The sequence below is a fragment of the Bactrocera neohumeralis genome, chromosome 4, assembly GCF_024586455.1.
Source record: "Bactrocera neohumeralis isolate Rockhampton chromosome 4, APGP_CSIRO_Bneo_wtdbg2-racon-allhic-juicebox.fasta_v2, whole genome shotgun sequence".
In the NCBI taxonomy this organism is placed as follows: Eukaryota; Metazoa; Arthropoda; class Insecta; order Diptera; family Tephritidae; genus Bactrocera; species Bactrocera neohumeralis.
Window position 1 is genome coordinate 13,386,502 of NC_065921.1, and position 23,893 is coordinate 13,410,394.

A 23,893-nucleotide genomic window follows, 5' to 3' on the forward strand; every position below is an offset into this window, starting at 1 on the left:
TATCTACAATCGCATCGAACCACTTGTTTTGTGATTTTGTATTTGACCTAAATCGGATCAGTTATAATAGATAAAATAAAATATAATATCCAATTTAATGTAAGAATAATAATTCGAATTACAGAGTTTTTAGTAATATTAGACATAAAGCGACATCTTGTGTTTACATAGGGAGCACGATGGTTCCACTGATAGTGTTTGTGCTTGTGGTTATGTGGTTTGCCTTCTCTTTAAATTACTTGAATACTATGTAAAGAAATTTTCATTATTTAAATTATTTAATCAAAGCTCCTAACCTCAGAGTTTCTCAGAATTTTACATTTTGCACAGATATTATTACGTCATAGTCATAAGGTGCCTTTAATGTAGATATTATATAAATTCAAGACCTAACATCACTTATTTTTTTCTCTTCAATATCAAAAACTCACAGCTGTAATACAAGTTTATACTAATGTAATCTCATGTGCGAGTATGTGCCTCAAAATGAATTCTGTAAAACCTAAAAATACTGTCACTTTCTTACTAAACTTATGATCTATAAAGTTCAACAAAATATTATGTTTATCTAAAAATGTTATTAAATTAACTATATGTAGGTATATTTGCATAGAACTTTCTGTGTGACAAATCAGAAATTTTATCACTTCTAAACTCCATTATAAGCGAAAGTTTTGAGCATTTTCATAAAATTAGCTTCTTGCACTTGCAAAAATAGAATAATATTGAAAGTTTATCCGTCGATGACAAACTCTTGCGCAACTTGGACTACACGCACCGATAACATATATATATGTATATGTATATATAACTGTAAAGGTAGTAAGGCGTATCGTAAGGAATATTCATTACTTATGTATTTGCATGGAAATTTGCAAAGACTTTTCGGCAAAAACTAGAAACAAAACGGAACATCAACGACAGCTCTGAAGCAAGCATAGTAAAATTGACGACGCCGACAGCGTTTGCAGCGAACTTTGCAAAGAAAGCGCCGAACTGCTGGTTGAGCACGGCAGCGCGGGCCGTAGGGTATTAAAACAGGAAGCAGCAATGTATTTCGGGGAGGAGTGCAGTGCAAGCAGCGTAGCAGGTGCATATAGCGAGCGCAAGTAATATGTGTGTAGTTTGTGGGGCGAGCGGTGTATAACTTTGTTGCACAATTTGTTGAATATGGAAATATACGACGCGACTGTCAAACACATAAATCTCTACTGGCACATATGTATGTAATGTACAAAATGTGGCACACAAACTTATGGCGATATGTAGGTAGAGTATATGTAAGTACACGTAAAGCGTAGGCGTCTGTATATCTCAGCCATGTTAATCTTACCCTTTCAAGTTTTGCCTTCCACGAGGAAACATTCCATTTCCTGTCACATCACTGCACATTCGATTTGTATGTTGTATTATGTATATGGGTAAATTTACATACCAAATATATATGTATGTATATAAGCGCTGTAAACATGCGCGCCGCCGTCCTTATTGCGACAACGCTGTGCGCAACATTCCCCAAACGCTGACAGCTGTCAATTTTTTATTTACTACTCGCTTTTTTCCAACTTTATCAGCTGGCTGTCATGCAATTTCACATGTGGGACAAGCTCGTTTGCGGAACTTTCACGTAACGCAATGCGCACTACAAATGCAGATATGTATAATGATGTGAGTGTAGATATGTATACTTTACTAGATCGCGCACACCCACGCAGGCCCATATATACATTAGGGTGGGTAAAAAAAAATTATGATTTATTCGCAGTGAATTTTCTACGAAACTGTGAGTTTTGCTATTTCAAATGATTCTTTGTACAGAGTTATAAAATTCAAATTAAATTAAAAAATAATAAAAATGTAAAATATTCAAAATGCAACCTTTGATATCTTATAAACCGTCAGGTTTACGAAAAATTGCAAGAGGGTTGTTTAGAGCATTAAATTTTGTACACAATCTATGCAACGAGATATTTTTTTAAGCAGTTGAAAGCGACTTATGAATTTTTCTAGCTGATGATAAGCAAAAAAATTAAAAATGTGAAGCGGAGGACCTTCCCGTTACAATTAAGGGGTTACCTGGGTTTCTTCGGGTAAAACTTTTTTTAATATAAATAATTAAATTTTTTATTAAGTTTTTTTATTGGTACAAACATACACTATTAACAAAGAAATTCTAAAACTTTTGAAAACAAATTGCGACACCATTTCCGGTAAACCCTCGGCAAGATAAAACCTTAATTTAGAGCTTACACGAAAAAAACCAAAAAATTGGATTTTTGGCAGACCTTTTTACAAGAAAATTAAAATTTCAGTGAAAATTTCGCAACATTTTTTTTTTAAATTGCTATAATCAAAAAAAAATCCTTCATCCAAGTGTTTAAGAATTGTATCTCAAAGACCTGTGCAAATTTTCGTGAAGATCGGTTGAGGAGTTCTCGAAAAATCTTTCCAACCGACTTCAAAAACACAGTTTCGAGAAAAACGCGTTTAAACACGCGCACTTAGCCCAGCTAGCCTCGAGAGCACAAGTTCTCAAGGCTGTATCTCCAAAACGATTACTGAGTTCAACCTGAAAATTAAGGACAATATTCTAGAGGTATTTTATTTAATAAAACAATAAAAAAACGATTTTTTAAAACTAGTAAACCCATGTAACCCCTTAACATAAGAGTTCTTTCCTAAAATCATTCGTGAAACTGATTTTGAATGGCAAAATATCGACTACCTATCTGGTTGCGAGAATAAACATATTACCAAAAATTTTTTCAAACTATATAAACGGCTTGTTGAAAAATGTTTAAGTTACTATTGAGAAAATAACTGTATTAGTTCTAAATTATCTATATATATTAATAAAATGTGATGAATCCGCTTAACTTACATGTTAGTAAATATTATTTTATTAAATTAAAAAAAAATTAAATTAAAAAATTTTGAGAAGTGCAAACGGTTGGCAACACCCCTTCAAAACATTTTCAGCTATGAGACTTCTTAAACCTTTTTAGTTTTATATGCATATTGTACAGTTTCCATTTAATTAAACAAGAAAATGTAAATAGGTGGCAACACCTCGCCAAAATATTTCAAGCCTTAGGCCTCTTAACCTTAAATTCATTTTTAACATCAATATTTATAATTGCTTAACAATTTTAGTCAGATAAAACTTTGAAACAGGTGGCATCTCCACCCGAAAGTTTAACTCAAAACTATAGACTTTTTGTTTTTTTTTTAATATTTGTAAATAGAGTTGAAACTGATGAATCTTTAACTTTTTTACCAGAAAGTTCATAAAGACCTAAAACAGGTGATTTTTGGTAATTTCAAAACAAACAAAAAATACAAACATAAAATCAAATCTCTCGCATTTGAAAGAAGTGGAATTTTAACCCGATCAAATAACGTCAATGTATAGTATTTTTAAAGGAGTTGATGGATTATTGATATACATATGTCAAATTGTAATTTTTTTCAAAGAGACACACATAAATGAATATTCGTCACCTGTACCAATACCGCGCCAAAGCAGACCACTTTGCTTTTTAGCCAATAAAATCTACAAAACTCAGCAAATCTGTACATTGTCACTCTTACTAAACTAATCTCACATATGTATGTATACATGAATATTGAAGCATATGGCTAGAGGAAACATATACATATCTGTACAAACGCACATCGATACATGCATATGAAAATACATTCGCGTGCATTCTGAAATCGTCTTTGTACGTTTTATGCGCTTTTAAGTGCAATCCTGCATAAGTGCCCTGTTTCTCTTTGTATGTATTTGTTGGCATTTTACGTGTATGTTTACTGGTTTGGGAGGTGGTGATTGCGGTGGTGGAGGTTGCGCAAGTGCGTACGTGCGTATATTCAATGATCCTCTTTAATGCTGGTAAAAGCACGCACGTGCCGTTAGTTAAACACAGATCAACAAATTCAGTACAAAATAGAGAAGAAATAAATAAATAGAAAACTAAAAATTAAAGTTTCAGAGATACTGAATCAAAGCAAACATTTTCCCCAGTAGTTGTAAGTAAATAATGCCACAAAGAGAAATAAGTGAAGAAAGATGTTAAGTTTACGAAGTGCTAAGTAAGGTTTTAAGTTTAAGAGCAAAACTACTTTTCAAGACTTAGCCGAATTTTTTCGCTTCCTCAAAATATCCATTCACAGTCTTAATAAGAATGAAGCAATAAAAGTTACACGTTATGCAAACATATATAATTATGAAGTGACATTCTAGATTACTTCTGCATTTAACGAACGTCATCTGAAAAAAATCTTAGTACTCTTCAACTTTCACAGTACACCGTAACTTTAACCTTAACCTTAACCTTAACCTTAACCTTAACCTTAACCTTAACCTTAACCTTAACCTTAACCTTAACCTTAACCTTAACCTTAACCTTAACCTTAACCTTAACCTTAACCTTAACCTTAACCTTAACCTTAACCTTAACCTTAACCTTAACCTTAACCTTAACCTTAACCTTAACCTTAACCTTAACCTTAACCTTAACCTTAACCTTAACCTTAACACTAACATCAACCATAACATTGAACTTAACCTTAATCTTAACCTAAACCTAAATCTTAACCTTAACCTTATTCTTAACCTTAACCTTAACCTTAACCTTAACCTTAAACTTAACTTTAACCCTAACCTTAGTCTTAACCTTAACCTTAACTTTAACCCTAACCTTAGCCTTAACCTTAAACTTTAACCTAAACCTTAATATTTTCCTTACCCTTAACCTTAACCTTAACCCTAACCTTAACATTACCCTTAATTTCAACCCTAACTTCCTATTTCCCTTTGACGTTATTCTTAAACTATCTTCGCCACCTACTTAAGCGTATCTCGTATACCAATTCTTAACCTTAATCTTAAACTTAGCCTTAACCTTAAACTTAACCTTGAGCGTAACCATAACTTGAATCATATTCTTAACCTTAACCTCAACTTTTACCTTAACCTTATTTTTAATATTAACCATAACCTCGACAGTAATCGTAACCTCAACGGTAACCTAACCATTAAATTTGACATTAATATTAGCCTTAACTTTAACCTTAAACTTAACTTTAAACCTAACCTCAACCTTTATATTATCCTTACCATCAACCACAACTTCCAATTTCCCTTTGATCTTATTATTCAAATTATCTTCAACGTCTACTTAAGCGTATCTCGTATTCCAATTCTTAATCAAATGCTTTACAGCTTTATTATCTCCGAAACCTTAGTGTGTGTGAACATATGTACATATGAAAAAGTTCGCTTAAGCAATGTCATTTTCAACTTATCAACTTAACTCGAAAGCTGTTTTCTTTCGATAATGGCCTCTATATGCCTTTGGGTCATTAAGTGCCTAATGATCATTACTGACAACACTTCAATAGCCAATCTCAGCAATTTCGACCATTTCACCCACACACATGTAGTATGTACAGTATGTATGTGCGCGCAACGGTACACATGCATTTCGTATTCGAGTATAATTACCATTTTGCCAACTAAACACAAATATAACCGTTACGTTCACACGCTCTCGCCACCAATGCATTTCATTGAATGTCAGTAACAGCAAGAGCGAAACAAGAGGGAGGACAGCAGCAGGAGCGAGCGCCGCAGCTTTGCCCTGCCAATTTAACTTGACTCATTTATTTTTATCAGATTTTGCAGATTTTCGTGTGCTGATTGCTGAAAATGGCAGCGGTGCTGCAACTTAGCACGTGCTGCTGGCAACGGCTGCCGCGTTAAGCTATGCGCTATCTGCTGAAAAGTTCCATTAAAAACGCTTCATTTATTCATTTGCTTAACTTTGGCGCAGAAATTTCGTTTCACCTATTCGCCGCCGCTTGCCACTTGCAGCCAAATCGGTGGAAATGCTATTAAACTAATAAATGTTGCGCTGCCACCGAAGCTTTTGTTGTTACTTCTGCTTTTTTGTTCTTTCTCCAACGTTTTTGTTTTTCGATTTTCGCAAACATTAGTAAGCGCGTTAGCCGCAAGCAATTCGCAATTGAATTTTTTAGTTGCAACAACAACAACAACACAAAAGGAGGTGAAACAATGAATTGTCTAAATTGAATAAAATTGCTGCACTTGCCAGCGACACGCCAACAACAACAACGAAAGTAGCAACAACAGCGGTTGATGCCGCGCTCAACACTCAGCGCTGTTGCGGATGGTGGGTGTGCGTGGTTACCTAGCTACGCGATTGCTCGAAGCGGCCATGCTGCGCGCCTCATTGCTCACGATTCGTGAGGAGCGAACATTTTCACATTTTCTAAGCGCTTTGTTTTGAGTATTAAAAATTCATGTTGATCGGTGAAATATGACGCAACGCAGCGCAGGCAATGTGCGGACGCTCTGTTGTGGCAGCAACAAAGGACATGGTTGCTGCAGATACAACGTAGCGCCGTTGCTGGTGGTAAGAGCATTGCGCCAATAACATATTTTCAGTTCGCAAAAAACGAAAGAACATCTGAATCTCTATGCACTTACAAGTATGTATATATTGTATATCTTCGCATTTTGTAGCGCGCAATGGCTCTTGGGGGCAAGTGTAGAAATGTTCGTTGGTATAAAGGATGCAGTAAAATGTTGCACAAAAGTGAAAACAACTATGTGCACAAAATGTAAGGAAAGACGTCGAAAAGGAAATAGAGATTTCAGCGATCGAAGTGGGTCAACAGTAAGTGCACACAAAATCACTATTAACCTAATTTCATTAAGCTTATTCTTCCGCTGTGTATGTATTATGGACGATTTCTTTAATGGTGGCGCCTTTGTGATAACTACTGCACAGTATTTTAATAAAGGATTTTGAATGCGTTTGTTTTTTTAATGTTATTTGCTCTTGGTTTACCGAACATTTTCAGCCACATTTAAGATTTTAATAGAAACAAAAAACTTTAATTTCGCCTGTAGCGACGCTATAATATCCTCATAGCTCCATTTCTTATATCATAATTTATCCATTTCTTATAGCATAAAAGTGTATAAAAGAACTTTGCCTTGATTTTGACCGGCAGTTGCATCGACTCTCGACTGCTCGACCTTCCCAAGCGTCATCGCTCTATGGGCTCTTGAAAAGTTCCAAGAAGATCCGACATTTTCAAGCCAAATTTTGTTCAATGAAGAGGCCTATTTCTTGCTTAATGGGTATGTTAACAAACCAAACTGCCACATTTGGGACGAATACCAACCTGAAGAGATACAAGAGCTGCCATTTCATTCAGAAAAAGGAATGGTTTGCTGTGGTTTGTGGTGCAGTGGAAACATCGGACCATATTTCTTCAAAAATAATGTCATGATAACCGACTATTTGATGCCTGAAATTGATGCTCGTGACCTCCAGTCAGACTTTTTCCTGTAGGGATATGTATAGGGTAAAGTCTATGCGAACAATCCCATTCAACACATTAGAGGATGAGATATCACTCAGTTTTTAAAAATTTCGATTTCGAACATGGCATAGAAAACCGTTTGGAATCACCTCAACAAAGCCTGGCTCAAACAGAACATCAATGGAGAAATGGTTAAAGCAAGAAACCTCATGGACTATATTTCCATCTACAAGTCGCTGCTGAATCATAACAAAATCAATCCATCTCTGAAAATTACGGCATTAATATTCCACTACAACAGACCCATAATAAACCAACAATTATATTTGAAAACTAGTTGAAGATCTGGTAATAGTAAAAGAGTTCTGGCTATCATTAGTCCAATTTTTTATACTTATAAAGCTTAGAAACGTCTAGAAACTTGGAAAAGTGTTAAGTCAAGTTAGACTATAATATTCAGTCCTATAAATATCCAGACAAAAAAAATTTCTGTGCTTCGATATTAGCTATTGGCAAAGCGCCCTAAATAATCAAAAATCTGCTAATGTGGTTTAATTTCTATTTGCATAATTTCCCCAGGATGTCTAAATATTATATATAAGATGCGACGAGTTATTGCCTTCATCTAACAAATGCGGGACATTCGAGTGTTCTGATGATTCTATCTCATCTTCTTCCAGATGTGCAATCTTACGGCATGAATCGCGATCGTAAAGTGTTCAGTTAGAACTCTTGCAATCATTGAAACTGAATCCTGCTGGGAGCGAAGAGCACGCTAGACTTGTTCCAATTAAACCTGGGAAAGCAGGACCTTGCGACTACACAGCTGCTGATAGTTGGCCAACGATTGCTGTTCTGGTCGGAAGCTCCAATGCAACGCAGCTCCTACGCATTCTCACTTATTGAGACTAAAGTACTTGTCCTGGTAAGTTTATCAGACTTATAGTTTCCCGAAATACCTGTGTGCCCAGGCAGCCTAACAAGTCTAATCATAAAATAGCTTGATGCTAGAGATAAGGAGTTTAGACATCTCTTCACTAGTCTTGAGTCGAATATAAAGTTAAAATACTATTTCTAGTTCGCAAATTACAAAAATCTAATGCAATAATATTGTTAATTCTTAGCTTAGTTATCGATAATTTTCGGTGACGAATCTATACTTTTAGTTCTTGATTACTTATCGATAATTTTCGATACATGTATACTAATTTTAGTGCGGAAATTACATAAAAGTAATGCAATAATGTTGTTAATTCTTAGCGTTAATTTTCGATCACAATTTTAGTTCTTAGCGATTTATCGATCATTTTCGATATTGAGCTTATTAAAGGTTTTTTGAAAAAATTTAAATTTTTGTTATTTTTAGTTTTCGCTCATTTTGAAAAATGAGTTGTGGTTAAAATTAGAAAAGATATGTTGTATCGATGAAACAATAACCACAGTTGCATTGCGTAAAAGGTAAATATTAAAAGTATGCTGCCATTGCCGATAAAACTTAATAAAAAAAAACTTTTTATCATGTTTGATTAAAAAAAAATAGCCAAAACAAGATTATTCGAACTATATTGATAATTTTCGATGAATAGTTTTTCGATATTTTCCGACTTTTTTAGTTTTCGATTATTTTGTTATACTATACTATAATGTATTAAATAAGAATTATTCCAGCCAAAAACAGTCAGTTCGAATTATATCGATAAGTTTCGATTGGTTCTAGTTTTTGATTATTTTGTTATATTATACTATAATTTCCTAAACGATAACTATGCCAGTCAAAAATAAATATTTTCGAATAATATCGATAATTTTCGATAAATAATTTTTCGATATTCTCCGATTTACTTTTTAGTTTTCGATTATTTTGTTATATTATACTATAATGTACTAAATAAGAATTATTCTAGCCAAAAACAGTCAGTTCGAATTATATCGATAAATAATTGTTCGATATTCCGCGTTAATTGTTTTTAGTTTTTGATTATTTTGTTATATTATACTATAATTTACTAAATGATAACTATTCTAGTCAAAAACAAATATTTTCGAATAATATCGATAATTTTTCGATATTCTCCGATTTTCTTTTTAGTTTTCGATTATTTTGTTATACTATACTATAATGTACTAATTAAGAATTATTCTAGCCAAAAACAGTCAGTTCGAATTATATCGATAAGTTTCGATAAATAATTGTTCGATATTCCGCGTTAATTGTTTTTAGTTTTTGATTATTTTGTTATATTATACTATAATTTACTAAATGAGAATTGTTCTAGTCAAAACAAATATTTTCGAATAGTATCGATAATTTTCGATAAACAATTTTTCGATATTCTCCGATTTTTTTTTAGTTTTCGATAATTTTGTTATACTATTATATATTAAATTAGGAAAATAATTAATTTGCTAGAAAAGATAGTTAATTAAATGACTTTATAAACAAAAATAAAAGCAAAAGTTCTAAAAGTAAACTTCTATTACATTCTAGGTGTTTTATAAAATCATACTAATTAGCTAACTTACAGACGCTGCATTGAGCTCTTGAGACAGACCGCATGACATACAAAGAGAAATGTATAAATGGAAAGTATTACAAATATTGAAGTGTGATAAATATAGCCTTTTGTTTCGCCTACATAAATATGCTCGCGTAGTTTGAAAGGAAAAACTTCTCAGCTTTTCTAAAGTGCTGCATACTTCTCACATGTCAAACAAACTTTACTACTTAACTTCTGTACTCATTTCACCACTTCACTCGACTAATAACTTGGCAAGTGTAAGCAAAGCTGCACAGAGCAATGAATACACCTAAATAAGCGCATGCACATGTGTGTGTGTGAGCGAAAATTTGCATGTGTTATATTAGTTGTACAAATAAGTAATGGTGTTGAACATATCTTAAGGAGTTCTTTCACACACACTTACATGAATGGAAGCATTGAGGTACTTGTATAACCTAATTCCGCAACTTACATATGTACAACGATAAAATTAACAGTAAAGTATTTTTATTGCAAGTCAAGAGCACTACAAACTGTCAACAACATCGGCGGTGAATGCATACCGAAACCGCAACAAGGAAACACAAGCACACACACACACACTCAAAATCGTACTTTGAGCGCTGTAGCTGCATAGATACAACTTCAGTGTGACAAGTACACAAAAAGAAAAGAAAAAGCAAAAAGAAATCTACGTACACAACCAGCGTTGGCAACTCATAAATCCACCCCTCAACCTTTGTGCACACGAAGTCCCCCAACTACCTCTCCAAATATCACACACACAGAGCTTAACCTCTGTGTTGTGCAAGTGTGAGTGCGTGCAGCAAATATTTTCATTCAAAACCAGCAACAACAAAACACATACACACACACTCTCATATATATATATATGCATGTGTGTGTGTGTGTGACTTTTATTATCATTATTACAATTATTATTGCGTATACGCCCCGCTGAGCAGCTTGCAATGAATTTTTGAATGCGAACGCGAACGCGCAGAAGAGAAGCAGCTCTAAGTACGAAGTGCATGAGGGGAAAAAATATACGACTTCATATTTGTAATGTGAAATATGAGTGCTGGCACACACACGCACCCATGCAGGCACATTTACATTTGCATATAAATATATATTTTAGGCATTATAAGAAGATTTCAGCGAAGCAAGTCGCACTTTCATTTGGAGTTTTTATGCGAGCATTTGCGAGTTGGCAAGTGCAGCTTTATAGGCAATCTCTGCACATATTTATGCTAAAATTTTATTTTTATTTTCATTTTTATAGGCAAATGCATACATGTTTAGCTTTATTTGCGGGGCCAATGACTTTTAGGGCACTTTGTTGACTTCTCTATTTTTTTCGAGCGTAAACGCAATGGCACTTTTATATAATTTTTATAATATATGTATATGTATATGTACGAATTTTTATATACACTTATTCATTTATATTTTTCTAGCGCTAGCCTGTGCATAAGCAACGCCTTGTTACTTCCCATCGCTTATGTTTACGTTGCTTGTGTGCGTGCGCGTAGAAGATTTATTTCGTTCCGTGCAATAATTTTGCCAACTTATATGTGTATTTGTATGTTCGTTTGTGGTAGTAATGTGTCAAAAAAGCAATGTAAGTCGACTTTTTATTCGGCTTTTTGGCTTGCGGTGCGCGCTTAACTTGCCGTAACGAGTATAAATGATGTTGCTAGCATGAATATCGGTCAATGCATAAGTACTCACACTAATACACAGGCTTACGCAGTAGAAAAAGCAGTTTATTTAGAAGTTTAATGCTATTAAATGCAAGCTTAAGTTAAAGTAATGCTATAAAATATAATGCAAATAATAAAACCTTTAAAATTTAAATAAAAAATTTCCCAAAGGTATGAAAAGTTGTACATAAATTGTAAAATTTTGTGTCCGGTTTTGTCGTAATAAATTTTTAAGTCGAGAATTTTAAATGCCTAGTTATTTAATAAAATATTATGCCCCAAAAATGTGTCCAAATTACTTTTGCAATGATTTTATTTTTTTTTTGTAAGTGACCTACGTTATCGCATATGACATTTCAATTGCTCCCAAGCCAATAAAAAAGTGTCACATCGCATGCTAATCGGCAGCCATATCTCCAGGGAATATGCGTGAAAACATGCGATGCGGAATGCCAAACAAACGCCGATGTGGAATGCTTAAAATAGCCAAAAATTGTGAATGAAGCAAAAACATGGTCAGCTTAAATTAAAGCAAAATTTTCTATAATTAAATATACATACATTAGGGTGTCCTTTATTGCCCAAGTTAATTACGTTATTAAAAACACCAACTGAGTTTAAATTTTTGTCCTAAAAACAAGTATCTAACGCAATGAGGCTTTGCCAGAATTTTGTTTCTTTTCCGATGTATTTTACCGGAAATTTTATGACATATGGCATTAAACATGTCAAAAACGTTGAAATGATATTCTAGTACAAAATTTTCTCTTCTACATAAAGATTCTTATTTATTTTCCATAAAAACATTCCTTTAAGAGTTATACGCTCTAAAAGTTTGATATCAAATGTATTGAGCATTCACACAAGTAATTTATACATACATGTATACATATTTTTATACATATGTATATGTATGCTCTATGTTGCTCATACGACATGTTGTACTATATGAATACATTTAATGTGTAATTTTAACTGGTTATAACTTTTAAATGATAGTTTTTATTGAAAAATTTATTAAAACTTTTTTTGCCGAGTTGAATATCACTTTTTTAAGTCGTCCACTTATTTGCTTTGGCCATAAAAAGTTATTTCAAAATATCAAATAATCCTATGTAAGCTATATAGAAAAATTGAGAAGGTTTAGGCGCGATTTAAATTGAAAATAACAAATTTGTTTGCTTTGGATATTCCCTTCAGAGGGCGTTTGCAAAAAATTATGAACTTAGGCAAAAACGGCACCCTAATATACAAACATGTTGTATATAAAACCAAGAAATCTTCATAATGTTGCTGTTTCTTTTTATGATCACAAAAAAATACACAAATTTTATAACTTACAAAATAGAAAATATTGAGAAATTGCTAAAAAAAAATTACTTTAACTTTAGCTGATATTATTTCAGCAAACAAAACTTATTTTCAAATTATTATAATACGACTTACTAAAAAAATGGAAATGTTGGCTTTTTACTTAAATTCGAAAATAAGCATTAATATTTCAATATTAGAATATTAATTTTAAAAGTTTTTCGAAAAAAAAATATTTTTTATTTCATATATAATAAAAAAAAAACATTACAAGCTCTTTGCAAACGCAATGATTTAACAAAAAAGTACCTTAATTCGCACTAAAAATTACTTAAGACCCACCCTATTATTTAAATGTATCAATATTTATGCGCCCGAATGTCGACGCAACGGTCTGTGACGTTTTGTGAATTTTTAATGTAGTCAACATTTTGTTGCATTTCACTTTTATGCGCGTTCATTCCGGTTCTCGTTATTGTTGTATTTGCTTTGCTACCCTATTTGTGTTTGGCTTTCCGCTGTTAGCATAGCGAAATATATCGTAAAAAAAAATTGCCACCAAAATGTCGCGTAAAGAGGCGAAAATAAAGGAATTTAGTAAAAACAAAAGGCAATGACAGCAATAAGCACAACAACAACAACAACAAGCGCTAAAAAGAAATCATATGCAGCATGTGGCTTGGCCATAAAGCAAGAAAAGTGTGCGCGACGAGTATTCAAAGTAGGCCATAATTTCAGCGCATGTTGCAAGCATGCTCGCAGATAGCAGTATATTATGCAGGTTACGTATACGCACTGCTGGCGCTTAACACGCGTACGCTGTGCATGTGTGTGTGGCGCGTAATAAATATTTAAATATGTGTGAAGAGTCGTAAAGGTGTGCGAATGCTTGCATGTTTGCATGGTGCGTCTGTGCGTCTGTGTGCGTGTGTGCACGCTTTAATGTGTGTTTTCATTTCATTATAAATTCACAAATGCGTGTATGCGTGCGTGCACGACAACTTCGCTGTTATTTATGAGGTTATTGCATTATGGCGACGTGCGCAATATTTCTCATTTACTTTTACTTTTGTTTTAATATAATTTTTTCTTTAACATGCATGTTGTTGTTGTTTTTGGTTGTCTGTAAGCGCTTGAATGACACACAATTATATTCATTTCTCGGCAGTGAGTCCTTTGCCTCCATATAGAAGTGTTAATCACAACTGGGTTTGCACGTTTCATCTCACCTTTTTTTGTTTTTGTTTTTTCCCTGTTAAGTTTGCCTTTCTCAACTTATTTCGCATTCTACTGTTTTCTTCGACTGTTGGTTGTTGCTTCGTTTGTGTTTTATGTAATAGTGAAATTTTAATAAGATGTCGTGCACTAAATGAAAATTGGAAAAACATTTTCATTACGAAAATGTCAGACACCAGGTGGGCGGCGAACACGTGTGCGCGGTGGAAGTGCAAATTGTGGGTATCCAGAAGGCTGTGAGGAGAGAGAGACGATTTTTTAGAAGCAAAAGTATGTTCAAAGTTGCCTAATAAGAGAAATTACATACCATAGAAACAGACACTTTGAGGATCACCGATTTGACAGTGTGATTTGGAGTTTAAGCAAGATAATTAAAACAGTTAGGTCAGTTGTTTTGGAGATGACGCAATATAATTTCAACGTAATTAATATTTTCGGTCGATTCCCATAATTTAAAGCTCCAGTACTCGCATTACTGACTTATGTGGCAATAGTACCCAATATCTGTCAACATTTTAATTGATTCAGCTGTGACACGCTGCAGAATTGTCTTAACAAAGCATCATTTTCTTCTTCTTTAAATTTTCACGATCTCCTCGCCCAAACTTTTCCATAATGGTATCGTATGGTCGCTATTGCTAGTGTTAATCTTATAAAGATTGCCGAATAAAATCATTGCTAACTCATGCCCAAATATACCATGTGATCAAATATGACTCGGACAAAACAGTCCGTTGCGCCGTCAAACCAAATGGTACAATTTTCATAGACTGATACAATTTTTCTAATGTTTCTGTGATATTTGATCTTCACATTTCAATTATTTTCTATTCGGCGACTTTTTGCTTATACAAAAGTTTGAAAATTTTTTAAGGAAAAAAATTAGCAACGAGTTTTCTTGAAATTTGGTGCTTCCAATGTGAGACATGTATTCAGTGAAGTTCATGAAGTTAGCGAAAGCTTGCCTCATGCGAGGTGTTCAAACACCTCTGTTATTGACGATAACATCAAACAAACTAAAAAAACAGTGCTTGAAATCGACGTGTGGGCACTAAAGAAAAGCAGAGTATCTCGGCATCTATTATGGAACAAATGAACACATTTCGGTTAAAGTTTTGGTTATGATGCATGTCAACGCTAGATTCGTAGAAAATATCTGAGTATTTTTCAAAACCGACATGGTAAAACAGATACTTGACAATAAATTCATCAAAAGCATCATTACTGGTGACGAGAGATGAGTTTAAGAATACAAGGAGCGTTCCAAAGAAAACAGGAATTTTTGAATCTAGTGCCCCCTTGTGGCGCCATCTATATATCGAATGGTGCGTTAGAATCTGCCCTCTTAATTGGTTGCCCTGTGAGAATTTTGTGACATTTCATTGATTGGAAGTGAAGTTATTGCATTTCAAGTGTCAGTATGTTTGTGTTATCGGTGCGAAAATGTGCTTCGAACAAAGATTCAACATTAGATTTTGTTTTAAAATTTGGTAAAACTTTTACCGAAACGTTTCAATTGATGAAACAAGTTTATGGCGATGATCGCCTATCCCGTAGCAGAGTGCACGAGTGGTTTCAACGTTTTTAAAGTGATCGTGGGGACATAAACGACGATCAAGATGTAGGCCAATCAAAATCCGTGATCACCGGAAATTCCATCGAAACTAACCATTAACCACTCCTCGTATTCACCTGATATGGCACCGTGCGAGTTCTTCCTTTTCGGAATAATGTATTTGCCCATGAAAGGAAAACGTTATGCAGACGTAGAAGCCATTCAAAAGACTTGCACCGGCATACTGGCGGCCATAATGGTTCGACATGCTTTTGGACCGTGCAAAAAGCTGTATTGCAGCAGAAAGATACTATTTTGAATAAAATAAATTGGTTTTGCCGAAAAAAACATTTTTTATGTTTTTTTTTAAGTCCTGCTTACTTTGTAATGCACCTTTTATAACGTCGACGCTGCCCAACAATATAGCGATTGTTCGCTGCAGATATGATCCGAAATCGAAAGAACTAAAATTCGCTGAAGGCACTAAAGGTCATCCAAGTGTAGGGAAAATTGGATTAAGCACATCAGAAATTACATTAAATTAGAAAATCACATTAAGATCATCAGAAATTTTCTGCCTAAAAAAGGGATATTTCATTAACACTAACTATTACTAAACTATAATTATTCAATTCATTTATTAACAAAGTGGTGATGCTCAATTATTCAAAGTGTTATAAATAAGAACAAAATTCGTCCAAACGCTATGGAATATGCCTACGTGTTATTTGAAGGTTAAGTCTAACTACAAATATATGGCTTGATGTATATTAAGGCTCTCCATCTACACAAATCTTTCCGCATGCCAGGTTTAACATCGTTTCTCTAACGAACTGGAGTTATAGCTTTTGAGCTATAAAAACGAAACTAGACGTCCAGTCTGTAGTCAGAATAGTATATTCTTAACACGATAAGCGCGTAACCTTAAGGTTTTAATTGGAAAATAGACAATATTCTGCAATAAGTATATACATGCCCCATCTCTAAATATTATCGGAATATGTGTTGACAACATCTGACGCAAAGTGCTCTTAAGGAGACCTCTAAATAAGAAAATAAAACTTAAACTTACATTTCGTCACCTAAAATTCAAAACAGGTATCATCAAAAAAATTGCAATTGAGTTTACGATTAAGTACATCATATTACATACAAGAATGTAGCATAGAATTTTCAGCTTGCACTGTCAGATATAACCAATATATAACTATTTTATAACCAAAACTCAAATTTTGTTTCAATATGAGTGGTTTCTATTATGTCGTTTTTCCTTCGTCCATAAACTTATGAAAAGTGATGTTACGCTTTTTGCATTTTAGGTGACCATATATACTTCAAATGTCAGTTTTATCTATTGCACTTCTGTTAGCCTATATTAAGTTTTGTCATCTCATCCTGTACTTGAAAATCATTGCCATTATTTTCATAAAACCGAACTGGAAGTATCTCTCCCTCATACTTGTAGACACCGACCTCCTTTGACGAATCTGAGCGCTAGCAAATCTACTTTTCATGCGAAAGCAATCTATGTTTGCACAACGTAGATAGAAAGATGGGTAGGCCTTGGGTTTAGGCCTTTAGAAAGCCCACTCTGAAACCACCGAAACCCACGCTCTACAATGTCCTCTCTGAACTAACCTGTGCTCCTGATGAAGTTCATCAATTAAAAGTTTTATAGCGTATGTGCCACTTGCGGGACATCGAAATGAAACTCTCGACCGATAGTTGCGTTTATAGTCCTATAGAAAGCCTACAAATCGTTAAATACTAAACTGCGTTTTTTAATAAAATATAATTATTAAATTTTATGAAAAGTTGTGTGAAAAAAGAATAAATTAAATTTGAAGCAGCACCGAACTAACAGCAACTTATTTGAAACATCGATTGTATGTTCATTTCAAAAGCAAGACCGTTTCAAATGTTTCGTAATTTTCATAGTTTTCAGTCTATCTGTACTTTTCTTCTATTTTATTTGGGTCAAGCCTCTTATAATATTGCTTTTGATATGCACATCAAAACAGTAAAGCATTTTGCTTATGCCTTTGGCGCCTAAATGTAGGCAAGTGTCGAATTTCACACAACTCGCGAAAAACTATTTTCCAATTATTTCGAAAGCGCAAATTGGTGCTATAAAGTTCGGTTGCGCTTAACTTTGACTTTGTTGTGCGAGAAAGTTTTCTGAAATTGTTTTTGTGGTTTTAATTTCACTCGAACGATACTTCGGCATGCGCTTGTGGCTGCGCTGACCCTTTTGTTTTACGGCTTGAAAGCTGGAAGTTTATTTTTCCTTGCGTGTTGGCGGAATTGAGCTATCGGCTTTTAGACGATATCATGTTTTCTCTTAAGTGATTAAAATATTGCTTTGATATTAAGTAATATTATCACAAAAATGGCAGTATTAAACAACTTTAGATTAATATTGTACGGTTTAGTTAAATTTGTCATCTTACATTAAAACGTTTTATTGCGCACTTGCTAAATTTAACAAATCAGCCTAAATGTAGGCAATGTACAAATTTAGCAGAGACACACACCTAGCACAGCCATAATAATGAAATCGTCTATTGTTTGTGCCTATTACGCTTTGGCAAATAAAAGTAAACAAATCCACACTTTTCTTCTCACCTTCCCATTCATTTATCGATTACATTAATATCATACGAATTAATTACTACAAAAAAGGAAAACATGGTTTCTTTTCTGCCACCGAAGCATGCAAACTAATTAGACTAATGATATTTCAATTTGTTCATAATTTGGCGCAATAAAAATATGAAAGTCAAACCAGTCAACAGAGAGAAAAGAGGAGCGCAAGCTAACAAGAAATGGGAAAAAATGAATGAACTTCTGCATTTTATTGCCGCCAAAGGCGCATTTACACAAACCACAGGCGAGCGCGGTAAACTGTTGCAGATGATGATGGAATTGTGATTGCCGATGGCGCCGAGTGTCTGCATTTAATGTGAAATTTCATAGTAAGTAATTAAAATGCAGTTATGTTGGCTGGCAGCGATGACGCTGATGACAGCTGGCAGGCAGCAGAAATATTCAAATATTGCCAGTTGATCGTTTGGTTTGTGAAAGAGAGTTTGTCAAACTGACAGCATGAGTGACGATTCAAATGACAATTAAGTTGATAGAGACGATGCGCCGACTGACTGTTAGTTTCGGGTAGTGTGAGAAAAAGTTGAGTATATATATATATATACATATATTATATATATGTATATATGCTTTTATAATTTAGCACTTTGAGTTGAAAATTAAAATTTCTTTTTCAATTGAAGTGAAAATAAGCCAACTTTTACACTTTTATTTGCTGTCAATTGAGCACATGCTTTAGAGAAAAAATTTAAAATTAATTTTGCGCGGTAAATTTTATTTCGACAATTATATTTTTCAATGAAGTAAACTAGTTTTTGGATAATGGTTTTGAAATGAGATTGAGCCCGTGTTTGGCTGTCTTAATTAAGACAAATTATTAATTCTGCAGGCAGCACTTCATTGCTTATATTTCGGAGTAATCCGGTACTTACAATGGGTAGACGAAAAAGTAATTTCGTATTTTGTCAGTAGATGTCGCTGCAGTCGTATAACTCCAGTGCTATCACTCACATTGTGTCATACCATGTAGTGTTGGAAGTGTATAAAAAAGGAAAGAATGCCACGCAAGCCACCAATGAAATTTGTGAAGTTTACGGAGACGGTGCTGTACCAGTTCGTGTAGCACAACAATGGCTCGCTCGCTTCCCTTCTGGAAATTTTGATGTGAAAGATGCACCTCGCTTTGGTCGCGCTGTCATGAAAAACTCGATGAAATTATGGAAAAGATTGACCAGGACCGACACATAAGCAGCCATGACATCGCGAAGGAACTTAATCCACGCATAAATTTTAAACCATTTAAAAAATGCTTGCTACAAAAAAAGCTGGTTGTCTGGGTACCACATGAATTGTTTTTGAAAAGTTTAATGGACCGAATTAACATCTGCGATTCGTTGCTGAAACGAAATAAAATTAAACTATTTCTGACGCGAATAGTAACAGGAGAGGAAAAGTGGATCAAATACGACAATAATGTGCGAAAAATATCATGGTCTAAGCGTGGTAAAGCTCAACAAATAGTCGCAAAGGCAGGACTGACGCCTCGAAAGGTTATGCTGAGTGTTAGGTTGGATTGGAAAGGAATCATCCTTGATTCTACTTTTAAGTGTCAACAACTGATGATATTGAAGGAAGCAATCGAAAAAAACGACCTGAATTAATCAAATGGAAGGGGCTTCGTCTTCCATCAGGACAACGCTAGACCGCACACATTTTTGATGACTCGACAAAAACTGGGAGAGTTTGGCTGGGAAGTTTTGATGCATCCACCATGTAGCCCTGACCCTTCACCATCGGGCGACCATTTGTTTCGGTCAATGCAAAACTTCCTTAATGAAGTAAAGTTGGCTTCAAGAGAAGCCTGTGAAAATTACATGTCGCAGTCTTTCGCCGAGAAACCAGTTTTAAATTAATGGAATAATGTCTCCAGCAAAAAAATGGCACAATGGTATATATTTGGTTAAGTAAAGTTCATTATAAACATAAAAAAATAAGCTGAAGTTTGATTAGAACTACGAAAAAATTTTTTTGACTACCCAATATTTATTGATAATTTCTAATAATGCAGAACCATATACCAATAATAGGGAGCCTTATGTTATGACACATGACATTAGTGCAGATCCTAGTCCATATAAGGTTCAAGGATAGCCCGTAGTCTGCTCTTTGTATTGGCATTATTTGGAATTGAACACAATAAAATTCTACTCCAAGCCAACAAGCCGCTCCCACGACTGTCTAAGTAACCGGAACGGACCTGAATTTTTATCCAGCTGAGAACCGTCGGCACAATTCCTCGAAATTGCTTAAAGAATGATATCTGTTGCAACAACAACAGCAAGAACATCTGACTGGTTGGCTTAAACTGACAAACGTTTTCGGGATATGTGGACTGATTATATATATATTTTTTTATTATTGGACTGCCGCTTTTAAATCGTTTGACTCCTTCCGAGTCTTTAAGACCTGAAACTGCCTATCTGCTCACGTTGGAGTAAATCCGAACAAAGTAAGAAGAAATAATATCGAATTTATATAGCGAGAGATATATCGTCTCCAAATTCAGTCGAAGCTGAAAATGAAACTCAACGAAAGGAAAACACGATGAGACCGCCTTTTTCAAAGATCATATTTTTTAAGAGCAATTACGATCTAAATCTGTCTTCAGTATCATACAAACTTATTACTGTCGAAAGCATATTTTTCTGAAGGTTTTAGGATATACTATCAAGTGCATTTTATACTCCGTGAACCTAAGAATGCCTCAAATCAAACTCACTGACCCCAAGAGAGCTAGTACTAATTTTTTACCCATTAAAACGCTGTCATCCATTTGTCATAGAACTAAATATTTTGCTTTCTTAATAAAAGTAGACCTCGTTGTAATCAACTCCATCACTTATCGGACTCCATCACTATATTTCCTATTCACTTGGTCTATTCAATACATAACTATAACTTTTGAAGAAGCATACTTTTGGCAAAAATATAAATGGAAATTAAAGATATCTCATTCACAACTCAAGACACCCCGCGTAACACCTATTTTAGCTTTAAATTAAAACTGATTGCATAAAATCGAGAAATTAAACCTTTGAATTAAAAATCTACACCCATGCCAAATGACCCTTACGCCAATAAAATGCAAAATTTCGCCTTAATTAAATGGCAAATGGCAAACGCAGCAGCCGCAGTTGGCAGTAAGCAGAAATCCACTGACCAAAGACCACATTAACATTCCAGTAAGACTAATAAAAGCCCCAAATGAGAACCAATAAAAAACAGAGATACACATACATACATACACACACACAAATCGAGGTAAGAACTGAAGAGTGCTGCAAAATGCGTAATTTCTACGCACAACAACACAAGCTGCATAGCAATGGCAGGCGAAAAAGCGATGAATGAGCGAACGGCGAATGTGAAAAATGGAAATTCCAATCAGTAATCCGTTGCCTTAAAGTGTCAAGTGACTACGGAGCCACTCCAGCGCACGACGCAGGCGAAGCTGTGGCATAGACAATATAAATAATACGAAGAAATTGCATAAATTTCATGCGCTGAGCGATTGAGTAGAAAGAACAAATATTTGTAGGTAAATACGGCGCGTGGTTGCTTAGTAGAGCGTGGCGTAGCATGCTTTACGGCGCACACAGCAACGCTATTAGATATGGAGCACACACCAATTGTGAAAAAACGTGAATGAAATACGAAATAAACAGCAGAACGTGTATAAAGAAATACATACTTAGAAAATATACACATACATAGAAGTATATAAATACGTATGCACACACATATACATGTAAATACACAACGCTACATATACAAATATATGTTTATACACAAATGTACGTCTAAACACAAATAGCAGCGACCGTGAACGCAGTCACGATTATTTGATTTGCTTACATTCTTTCGGTGGCGTCGCTGTGCACCGCACACTCGCACCGTATAACACCACCCCGCATAGCAGTCCTTGGTGGATCGCTGTGCTGTTTATTTGCACACGCTTTTATTTCCTGCTTTGAGTTTTGTAGATTTTTGCATTGAGTGGGCGAATGCCTGGCGCTCTTTGCGTGCGCCCGCTTTTCTAACGCTTCACACACACAGTCACATGCAGGCTGATCAAATTAATATTGGTTTTGATTTCACTGAATTTTGCTTTATTTCGTTTGTTTTTATAGCATTCAGCACACTTTGGCTTTATATGAATTTGGAAGTCACATTAAACAGAAAAAAAATACTAAAATGAAAATAACAGAACTCACACCCGCAACCGAGCTAACGGTTTAAGTTTGCCTTGAAAGCATAATTTCCAGAATCAACAGTTACGACTACCGTTTAATGTCCGAGAAAACACATTTCATCTCATAGAGAAGCTCTAAAATAGCAGTGACGCATCAAGGTCTCACAAATGCAGAAAATTTTCAAAAATCGCAAAATAATTTTTTTCACTCTTCTTACTAATTTATATTTCTTCGAAGTTTCTAAAACTCTTTCTTTCCACTATTCACTTCATATTAATTTCGTTTTTCCTAAACACAGCACTTTTCACTAAACACCAAGCAAAATATTTCGTAGTTGTTTACATTGTCGACAGTTGTAAATAATTTTGCTTCGAAAAAATAATGCACAAATATCTGTTCGTTTGTTTATTGTTACCTATACATATATCTATCAATATATATATGTATATTTATATGCTAAAGTACGCGCAATATATTCCGGCTCAAGCGACTCTCTTTGTGAATATCCGGCGAAGCACTAAGGATAATTTCGTCTAATAGCAAACAGAGTCCTTGGCATTTAAGCTTTTGTATGAAGTGCGAGGCGACGAAAATAACGAAGATGTCGTGCATAAAACGAAACTTTGACGTCATCAAAATAGAGAGAGAGAGAAGCCGACAGAGAAAGAGAGAGAAGCTGAGACATTAAGCTAGGTTTCGAAGCACTGAAAGCATACACAGTATGTGGAGAGTAACAGTGAGACAGAGAGAGAGAGTGAATGACATTGGGAGCGTAAATTGCCAAGAAAACAATAGCAGGTGTGGTGGTTATAAAGAGGGTGGTTGGTAAGCAAAGGGTGGATTATACGATTCATGGAAAAATTGCATAAAATGGAAGCGTGTTTTGAAACATTTTTCAAAAACAAAAATTTTATTTTAAATTAGATGCATTTTTTATAAAAAAGTTATTAAATAATTAAAAAACATGTTTTAAGTCATGCTTAGAGTTAATTATTCTTGTCCCAGAAATTATAGATAAAATATTGATTATTCATCAATATTAATTTTGTTGCCTTTAAAATAAACCCCACCAGTTGCCAAACGTTTTTCCAGCCCTCGAAGCACTTTTCATAAGCACTTTTTGCGATGGTCTTCAGCTTCTTTAGCGAATTTTGTTTTACCTCTTCGATCGACTGAAAATGGCTTCCACGGTGTGGCAATTTCAGTTTGGGGAACAAGAAAAGATCACACGGAGCCAAATCTGGTGAACACGGCGGTTGATCGATGGTAACCATTGCGCTTTTGACTTTAAATTCTGTCACAATCGTCTCTCGAAGCGATGGTGCATTATCATCCTGCAAAATCTATGAATTGTTCTTCCACCATTCC

At 34.5% G+C, this 23,893-nt stretch overlaps 1 protein-coding gene across 1 annotated transcript in view; it reads right to left on the reverse strand.

The window, feature by feature from the left end:
• The window catches only part of LOC126756340 (kazrin), a 156,984-nt gene extending 133,956 nt beyond the window's left edge, over positions 1 to 23,028 (reverse strand). The window contains 1 exon segment of the mRNA XM_050469322.1: positions 22,188 to 23,028. The gene's annotated coding sequence lies outside the window, so the exon portion shown is untranslated.
• Positions 23,029 to 23,893: the final 865 nt, after the last annotated feature.